General features: G+C 36.2%; 1 pseudogene; it reads left to right on the top strand.

Annotated features, from left to right (window-relative positions):
• Positions 1 to 7,718: 7,718 nt before the first annotated feature.
• Positions 7,719 to 8,361, top strand: LOC148019197 (uncharacterized; annotated as a pseudogene).
• Positions 8,362 to 9,149: the final 788 nt, after the last annotated feature.

Below are 9,149 nucleotides of genomic sequence, written 5' to 3'. Positions count from 1 at the left end.
AGTGGGATATGAATAAACCACTAGCAGTCAATGAGCATGCAATTGATAGTGACAAATGTCAAACTCAATGTGTTAGAGTGGAATACATCCAATAGGCATAACTATCATGTATATAGTAGGTCTCAAATATAACGGAAGAGAAGTGCTAGATATACAACTAACTAAGCAAGTGTAAAGCGGCTCAACACAAAGCCAAGTAGGATGAATATATCACTAGAATAACCTAACAAAAATAGGTGCTGGCTCAAAGCATGGATCAAATCATCCCACTATGCAAACAACTCCATCTAAATAGCATCCAGAGAGTATAGATATTGCTCAATTTGGGTCCCACAATCTCATTGAAGTAAGCTCAACTACATAAATCCAAAGCACTGCTCAAATGCAAAATATCCAAGTAGCCCAAGTGGCTCCATTGGAACAAAACCAAATGCCAAATGAGACATGCAAGCTCAAAACATCAAGCACATGGCCATTCAGAATCCTAGATAGATCAAGCATAGAGTAGGGAGCATGAAACCCAGTTCAAGGCATTCCATAAGCATATCTGCGTGCATAGCACCAATGCCATACATCAATACATCTAATGGAGTATGCGAATAGCATAAAATGGCAAGTGGCATAATCTTCATTGTGTAAAAGTTTGATGCCTTGTTATTACAACAATTAAATGACTCTCAAAATTGATCTATTTTGATCTCAAATTAGTCCCAAAAATATTCCAATACATCAACATAATATCCTTGAATAATTCTAGAACCAAATATGCATCATACTACTGAGAGCATAGATGCATATTAATTATTGAGAGTATGTTGTCCCAAACTTGTTTACAGTAGGCTTGCAATGTATTACAACTAGATGTTGGGAGATTCAAATGGTGTCCAAGACTTGCAATACCAATGTTGGGGAGCTGGAAAAAGAGTGCCAAAGTGGCTTCGAGCTCACATGAGCTGGAGGAGATGGAAAAGATGATCATGGAATGGGTAGCAAAAATAGGAAAAAATCACTCTATTGCTATTGGCCCTGTTGTTGGATGCTTGACTAAGGTTTGGAGGCTTCTCACTCCTAGGCAGGGTCCAATGTAGCCACAGGACAAGTCTCAAGTGGAGGAAACAAGCTGAGAAGCACGGTAGATCAAATGCATACCTTTGGAGTTGAAGCCATGGCTACCATCAATGAAGAGTTGAAGCTTTTCAAATTGAGGCTGAAGTAAATTGAGGAGAAGCTCCTTGAACCAATGCTTTGATACTAGTTGAAGGGAGAAGAGAGAGAGAGAGAGAGAGAGAGAGAGAGAGAGAGAGAGAGAGAGAGAGAGAGAGAGAGAGAGAGAGAGAGAGAGAGAGAGAGAGAGAGAGAGAGAGAGAGAGAGAGAGAGCTCCAATAATCACAATGTGTGACTAGCCTTCCCTTATTTAAATATAATTGAAAGAATAAAGAATGAAGTGATAGTGATGGGCACTTGCAACTTGCAACGTACAGGTGTGTGGAAACTGTCAGTGTAGTAATACATGAGTGGTGTAGGCACATGTGCCTTTATCCTAAACACAATTATAAAAACTAAGGATAAACATAGTTAGGCAATCTTCTAAGATCATAATATGGAAAATCTATTACATAATTATCATCACTTGAAAGCAAGTTATTTTTATGAATAATTAATTAAAAGCATACTTTAAGAAATGGACCCTATTCTTATTATTAACTTCTCAATTGGATTGTTACTAGAGTTAAAGGTTCGTAATCCTATGAACATCTAAGTTTCCACAAATACCCTAGACCTAATGAAATTATTATGTAATAGGGTTTAATAGACTTGATAGTAGATGGTGGTATTTTTGAAAAACCAAGACCAATGTACAATGGAGTAAAGTTATAGCATTACACGAAGTAAGTGTAATAAATCAAGATAGTCCAATTTGTAGAACTTGATGAAACATGGGTATCAAGATGTAACAACTATAATGAATAGTAGAGATTGATAAAATAAATATATTTTATTGAAAAAATTGTAGTATTTTATTTAGAAATTATTATGATAAATTAAAAATAATGATATTAATTGGAAAGGACTTGTTGATATTTGTCTTGGATAATACTTAATTGTGATTTTTATCCTGAATTGATCAAGGCGAATGTATGCCCAAATGATGAACGGTTTTAACCAATGTTGTGCCTCTCCAAGGGCAATGTCTAGCTTCTACACCCAACCGAGTTTTAATTTGTGTATGAATGCTTGACCTGTTCCTAGTTAGGAAGTTTCACACGAAAGGTCCTCTCTTATGGCATTGTGAAAACTAGGGGGTTCTAGTCTAGTAGTGATAATTATGTAGCTGGTTCTATCATAGAAGGTAAAATTTGTACGGTTTATGACGTAGTAGTACATTGAGAGCTCGGACTTAAGGGCTAGGTGATTGCCCTACAAAAGGGTAGACTTTTTGAAGTTATGCCCTTATGAGTGGACATGCCAATGTAAATAAAACCTTCCCCCTTCCATCCAAGCCAAGATTTGCTTACATTCTCCAATTCTTGAGCCTTATTCTCTCATAGCAAATTATGGACAACAGTGGCTATGGAATGCCTATCAAGAAGGCTTCAAGATAAGGGGCTTTCACTCTTTGGAGGTTGGGAATCCTTTCTACAGTAGGTATGCATGGAGATTTTGCAAGCATTGAGCCATTATGGATCATCCTATTGGAAGATTTCTCCCCTATGCCTTCTATTACAAGTAGTGAGTTATCTTATTGCTCCATCATTCTTTCCATTTGAAGAAATCTTCATCTTCATGCATCAAGGGACCATCCATTTCCGAGCATTGCAATTATGGAGTAATCTTGGAGGCTATGGCTCCTAATTGAACTGTCTATCTTCATCGAGCACTAAGAGGTATTTGGTTCTTGATGTCTCTCTCATTTCATCCTCTTGCTGAGCCTATGCCACTTGTTGGAGAGATTCAAGAGCTAATTGATGCGTTAGGTGAAGGATTGATTGCTTGAATGCTGCCCATTTTACCTCAATCCTATCATTATGCTTTCTTTGCATTGGAATGAGTTGTTTAATGCTAAAAATTTATTGATGCTAACACTCTTTCGTGACTTTAACCATTTGGGCTTTTATTGATTGACTGATTATAAGAAATTATTGAGAAATCCATTGTAATAAGGGTAATCAAGCAATGAGTCACTACATGGTAAGCCCTTCACCTATCCCTTTTCATTTGATTCCATTATCAATTCCCTACATCTCATGGAATGGATTGAAATTTTCCTTCCAAATCATGCACTTCATACTGATTTTTAAACTTAGCATGCCATTGCCATGTATATTCTCGTGAGGAAAAGCGGATGCTCAGTGAGATATGGGACAAAAGAGAGGTGACCCTCCCTCACATCAAAGATCTGGAGGGGGTGCACAACTCGGCTGGGAGGAACTTTGCAAACCTCCCTGTGCCTCGGAGGCCACACATTTTCAAGCTTAGGTGCAGGTGTAGGTACCCTTTGGATAGTAGAGAATTGGCAAGCTATCATGTGGACTCATGTATGGGATATATCACGGTGGAGGATGTATGAATATGCACTCTTGAGAATGTATATGTAGTCATTGGTAGTGGAATGCCTATGCTTGGGGTGCTTCTCTGATGTACACGCTTGATCATTTTGGCAATAGAATGCTCATGTTTAAGGGTGGCAGTGCTATGCTGATGCAAGCAATGATTTAGGCTATGTTGGCAATGTATTATGCCATTATGATAATGGTTTTAGTCATACAATTAAGTATAGATCACTTTCCGACTTCCTGTTGACTCCCACAGGGTGTTGTGAGCTTTCTACTTGTGATTCCAAAGGTGTACTTGGCTCTAGGAATAAAAGTGGAGGTCTCACAAGGTGTTTACATGTCTTACTAAGGCTCTTACTCAGTAGGGCATCTAGAAACCCAAACAGACCTCTTACATGTAGATGTTAAAGTGACACTCCCATTAGTAAATGTTGGTTCTCAAGGCATTTTGGGCGAGGTCTGGAATACCTAACAGAGTTATGAAAGCGGAGAGCATCTAGAAACCCCTTGTAATAATTGGAGCAAATTAGTACTCTAGTGTGCTTCTATTCTTCCTTTTTGTAATAAGTCCCCAACTTGTTTTTGAGGGCAAAAACCTTCAAGAGTTGGGATAGAATGTAAGAGAGGGGAATAAAATAAGGGGGATAAAATACTAGCTACATTGGCCAATACAAAAGGTGTAAGGAACTTGAATTTTGGGAGGATTATTATAATACAAGTCTCCTTCATCCTCTCTCTCTCTCCTAGCTTTCATGGTTGTTTTTTCTAGTCTTTCTCTCTCCGCCTCTCTCTCTTCTGCATCTCTTTTGCCAACTTCTCTCTCCTCTTCTTCTCTCTCTAGTCCTCTCTTTGACAAATCATTGTGAGTTCCCAAGAGGCCACTATTACTTGAGTAATTTCTCCCTTAAATGGGTTGGGTTCTTGTTGAGGGTAAAGGACCCCTTGGTACTTGCATATTACCACACATAGTGATACCTCCATAGTCATCATGCCTAAAAGAATGCTCTTCGCTTTCATAATTCTGTTAGGTATTCCACACCTCGCCCAAAATGCCTTGAGAACCAACATTTACTAATGGGAGTGTCACTTTAACATTACATGTGATCTTTCCCCTTAATATTTTCCCTAGTAAACCCAAAACAGACCTCTTACATTTGTAAACATGGTATTGAACTACATAGTTAAACCACACATTTCTTATTATACAATTTTCTGTAGAGAACTTTGATCAAGGTGTTTTGATACATAGAAATGGAGCTCACCATTAGCTAAAGTTCAGCCAAGTTAGCTTCCAAAAGATGAGGGAACTCTTCCACAATTGAAGCTAGCCTCCAAGAAGCTTCCTCAAGTGGTAAACCCTTCTACTTAATCAAATATTCCATGATGGATCTAGAATGAAGTTTCTTTTCTCTTTTGCCAATGAATGACCACCTCTGGAATGTATTGAAGCATCAATCATCCATGGGAGGAAGCTCCTCTATGTAATCCAGTGATGATCCAATAAAGGGCTTTAGCTGACTCACGACATTGTGAATCCTAGTAGAGGAAAACAATTCCAATCGGTATGCCAAGTCACCCACTCTCTTCATGATCTTGTAAGGCCCATGAAATTTGTGAGCTAATTTGTTGTTAGATCCATCTTTGAGAGTGGCATACCTAGACCTAGGCACCTTAAATAATACCAAATCCCCTTCTTGAAACTCAATGTCCCGTCTCTTCTCATTAGCATTGACCTCGAGCTTTCTTCAAATTCATTTTACATTGTTGAAGTAAGGCCCACATTCGGTCCAATTCTTCTTTACTTTGAGGATTTATCTTATCATTGAGAATGACCATTGGAAGAGGGACCTTGCATCCATATAAAGCCTCAAAAGGTGAAACTTCAATGCTAGAACGAGTGGAATTATTGTAGGCAAACTCAGCCAAGTGTAGCCAAGAGTCCCCAGCATGGTGAACATCATGGCGAAAATGCCTCAAGTAAGTTTTCAACCACTTATTAACCCTGTCTATTTGACCATCAGTCTGCGGGTGATTGGCTATCTTTTTGTAATAGGTCCCCAACATGTTTTTGAGGGCAGAAACCTTCGGGTAGGGATGGAATGTAAGAGAGGAGAATAAAATAACGGGGATAAAATATCAGCTACATTGACCAGTATAAAAGGTGTAAGGGACTTGAATTTTAGGAGGACTATTATAATACAAGTATCCTTCATCCTCTCTCTCTCTCTCTCAGCTTTCATGGCTATCTTCTCTCTCTTCTTGTCTTGTCTCTCCTTTTCTAGTCTTTCTCTCTCCTTGTCTCTCTTTCTCTCTCTTTTGCATCTCTTCTTCTCTCTATTCTACAATATTCTCTCTCCTCTTCTTCTCTCTCTTCTACAATATTCTCTCTCCTCTTCTTCTCTCTCTAGTTCTCTCTTTGACAAAGTCATAGAACCTGACCAAGTGTTGCACTTTTAGGAAAACAGAGATGAGATTTTGCCCTATGGGCAAAGGGTCTAGTTTATTTCGCCCTCATCTCTCACTCAATATGAACCAAGTGTGGTGATTGTTCTACACTTAGTATCGATTGATTACAAAGTGATATTCTTAATTGAGTTCTAGAACACTATTAGCGATTGTTAGGTCTATAGGACCCGCATCGATCCTTGTGGAGTGAGGCAAGGTGCCTCACTACAAGATAGACCCAAGGCTACCAAGTTAGATACAAGTCTAATTATTCCTTATTCATGTGGAATACAAACGACGAAAACTAAGAGAAAACCCTAAGTGACTACCAAACATTACCTTCTTTATTAAGTGGTTGGTACAAAAAATCATGATCATTTGATTAGTGTCCCCTAATTAACCCATAAACCAAATTGATTTTAATAAAGCCATAGATAAAATCACTATGCAAACGTAAGATCAAGATTCACATAATAAATTAAATATATTGGAGGGTATGCTATCAAAATAGAACCCCTAAATGAACAAAGGGCACACAACTCTATTGGTATTTTCAGCAAATCATAGTATTAAACACTAATGGCCTAACAGTAATTTAATCAAGCCATTACCATTTCTATAAATTATGCACTCTTGGGAATTAAAAGAAGTCCAACGTGAGAGGATGCCGATGATTGCATCACGGCCATAGTTGATGAATGGTGGAAATCCAATTATTTCATGAAGGCCACACAACTGTGAAAGAAGCATAAATGTTGATGCTTGAAAAGAAGGCTACTAATCCAAGCCATAAACCACATCTTCAACATTATCTATGGTTAGATGCCTTGCCAAATTGAGCTTGGTTTAGGCAGTTGGGAGAATCAAGCATAGGAAAATGAGTTGTGACAAGGGATCACAAGTCATCACCACCAATCATGGAGAGAGACCAGAAAAGAATGGAGGATTTTCAACTTTCCCCTTATGAAAGAGTGTTCTATTTTTTTTGCATGAGAGAGAGAGAGAGAGAGAGAGAGAGAGAGAGAGAGAGAGAGAGAGAGAGAGAGAGAGAGAGAGAGAGAGAGAGAGAGAGAGAGAGAGAGAGAGAGAGAGAGAGAGAGAGAGAGAGAGAGCATGCTTTTACTTTAATTTTCTAAAATAAACTCTTCTTTCTCTAAGAGCAAGATATCCACACATTTCAAGGCTAAGTGGATCACTTAACTAAAGTTCATGGTGGGCAAATTTTTTGGAACCTCTATCACCTTATCACCACACAATTGTATAAGCATATGCCTTGAAGGGCAATGCTAACAAAACACAGATTTGTAGATGTAATAGGCTTGAATTTTGAATGGACATGAAGAAAAAAATACTATATATAGACATGCATGCATAGTACTTTCTAAATATAAATATAAATATAAATATATAAGGCTAAAACTCCATAATTAAAGCAAGTTATCAAGAGATATCGAGAGTAAATTTTAGATGCAATTAGTACAATAAGATTGTATTCAATAAAATAAATGATATTTCAAATTATGATGCATAAGTTGTAACACCATATACTTTAGAAAAAATATGATTAAAACTACTAAATATATTGAGAATATTTAAATGCATTATAATATACAATTGAGAAAAATATGGAACAATACATGTGTAAATGATATAGTTATGCATTTAAGAAAACCAAAATTTTTTTGTTTATATAACTTAAAATTAAACTAACATTTCAAATGGCAAAAAAGTTAAATAACATTGAAGAGAAATTAATTATACCACGAATATGATTTATGTAGATTCGTGAACTTGGTTTTGATCAATAATATACTATCCATGGATCACTAATTAATGCACTAGAAAATATTAATAAAATTTAATATATTCTATTAATATTTTTTAAATATAAATCAAGTTTATGTATTGAAATAAAATAAAAAATGGAATATAAAAGTACCTATGTATTTGGTAAAGTTCGATCTGAACAAGTAATACATGCTTTAAAAGATATTTTATCTACAACTTTATATAAAGAGAAAAAAATAAAATTATTAATAATTGGTTATAATATTTTTTAAAACAAAAATAAGAAAAAATGATTTAACTTTAGAAAATATTAATGATAATAGTGTTCAAGAAGATGAAGATATCACTAACATTGAAACAGATAGTTTATTACATAATGTTTGAATATCCAAAGAAATTATAGATTTTGAACTTAAATGTTGATTTGTAGCACCATGTGAGGAAAATAATCCGGTAAATACATTAAAAGATTTAGATTGTGAAGAATTACAATTTCAAACTCTTTTTTATGGCAAGGGAAGGTTTAAAATTGAAGTAATATATATATATATATATCATAAACAAGCTAAATGAAAAATCTCACATGATGAATGACAATTTGGACGATATAAATCAACTCTTTTTTTAAATGCATTAAATATAATAAATTGAAACAATCATTCCATATATGGATAAGAATAAGTAGAGATATCTTTAATGGTAACCAGTTCACAACTAAATATATTCAAAATAACACTACAAGATATAGACCTTATACCGACGAAAATACAAACAACAAAATTTGCCCCCATCGTCGCAAAAAAGCGTCGTTATTGACGACGTCATAGAAACGTCGCTATTGGTGTCACTATTGTTGTCGCTGATGCTAATAGCGACGCATATAGCGATGCCAATAGCGATGCAACCAGTAAATTTGCGACGCTAATAGCGACGTATATAGCGACGCAAGCAGTAAATTTGCGACGCCAATAGCGACGGTAACAGGGATAAATTTTTTTTTGTGGTATATGTGCTGTATGAGAGCCATACAAAATAGTTTCACTACTGTATACAAAGCGTTTGCAAACAAAAAGAATGTATACTGAAATCATAAAACTGATACATGAAATAAATACATGATTGCATAAAAAGCGATTGGTACAATCATGATAGGATATCACTAATACATAGAAAATGTCTACATAGATCAGGCGACTAAAAAATAAAGGTGTGTGAGCTCCAAGGATCCAAGGGCGAGCTACAAATCCTTGTCCCCCGAAAGCTCGTCCCGTCGCAAAGGAGCATCGAACGGATTCTGCAGAAAAAGAAACAACACATCAATCCATCATACAATAATGCATTCAAATATCTCATGGTAACTA

The sequence above is a fragment of the Lygodium microphyllum genome, chromosome 20 (genome assembly GCF_053477565.2).
Source record: "Lygodium microphyllum isolate KBCC chromosome 20, Lygodium_microphyllum_v1.1.10, whole genome shotgun sequence".
NCBI classification, from domain to species: Eukaryota; Viridiplantae; Streptophyta; class Polypodiopsida; order Schizaeales; family Lygodiaceae; genus Lygodium; species Lygodium microphyllum.
This window is presented reverse-complemented; position numbering and strand designations above follow the sequence as displayed.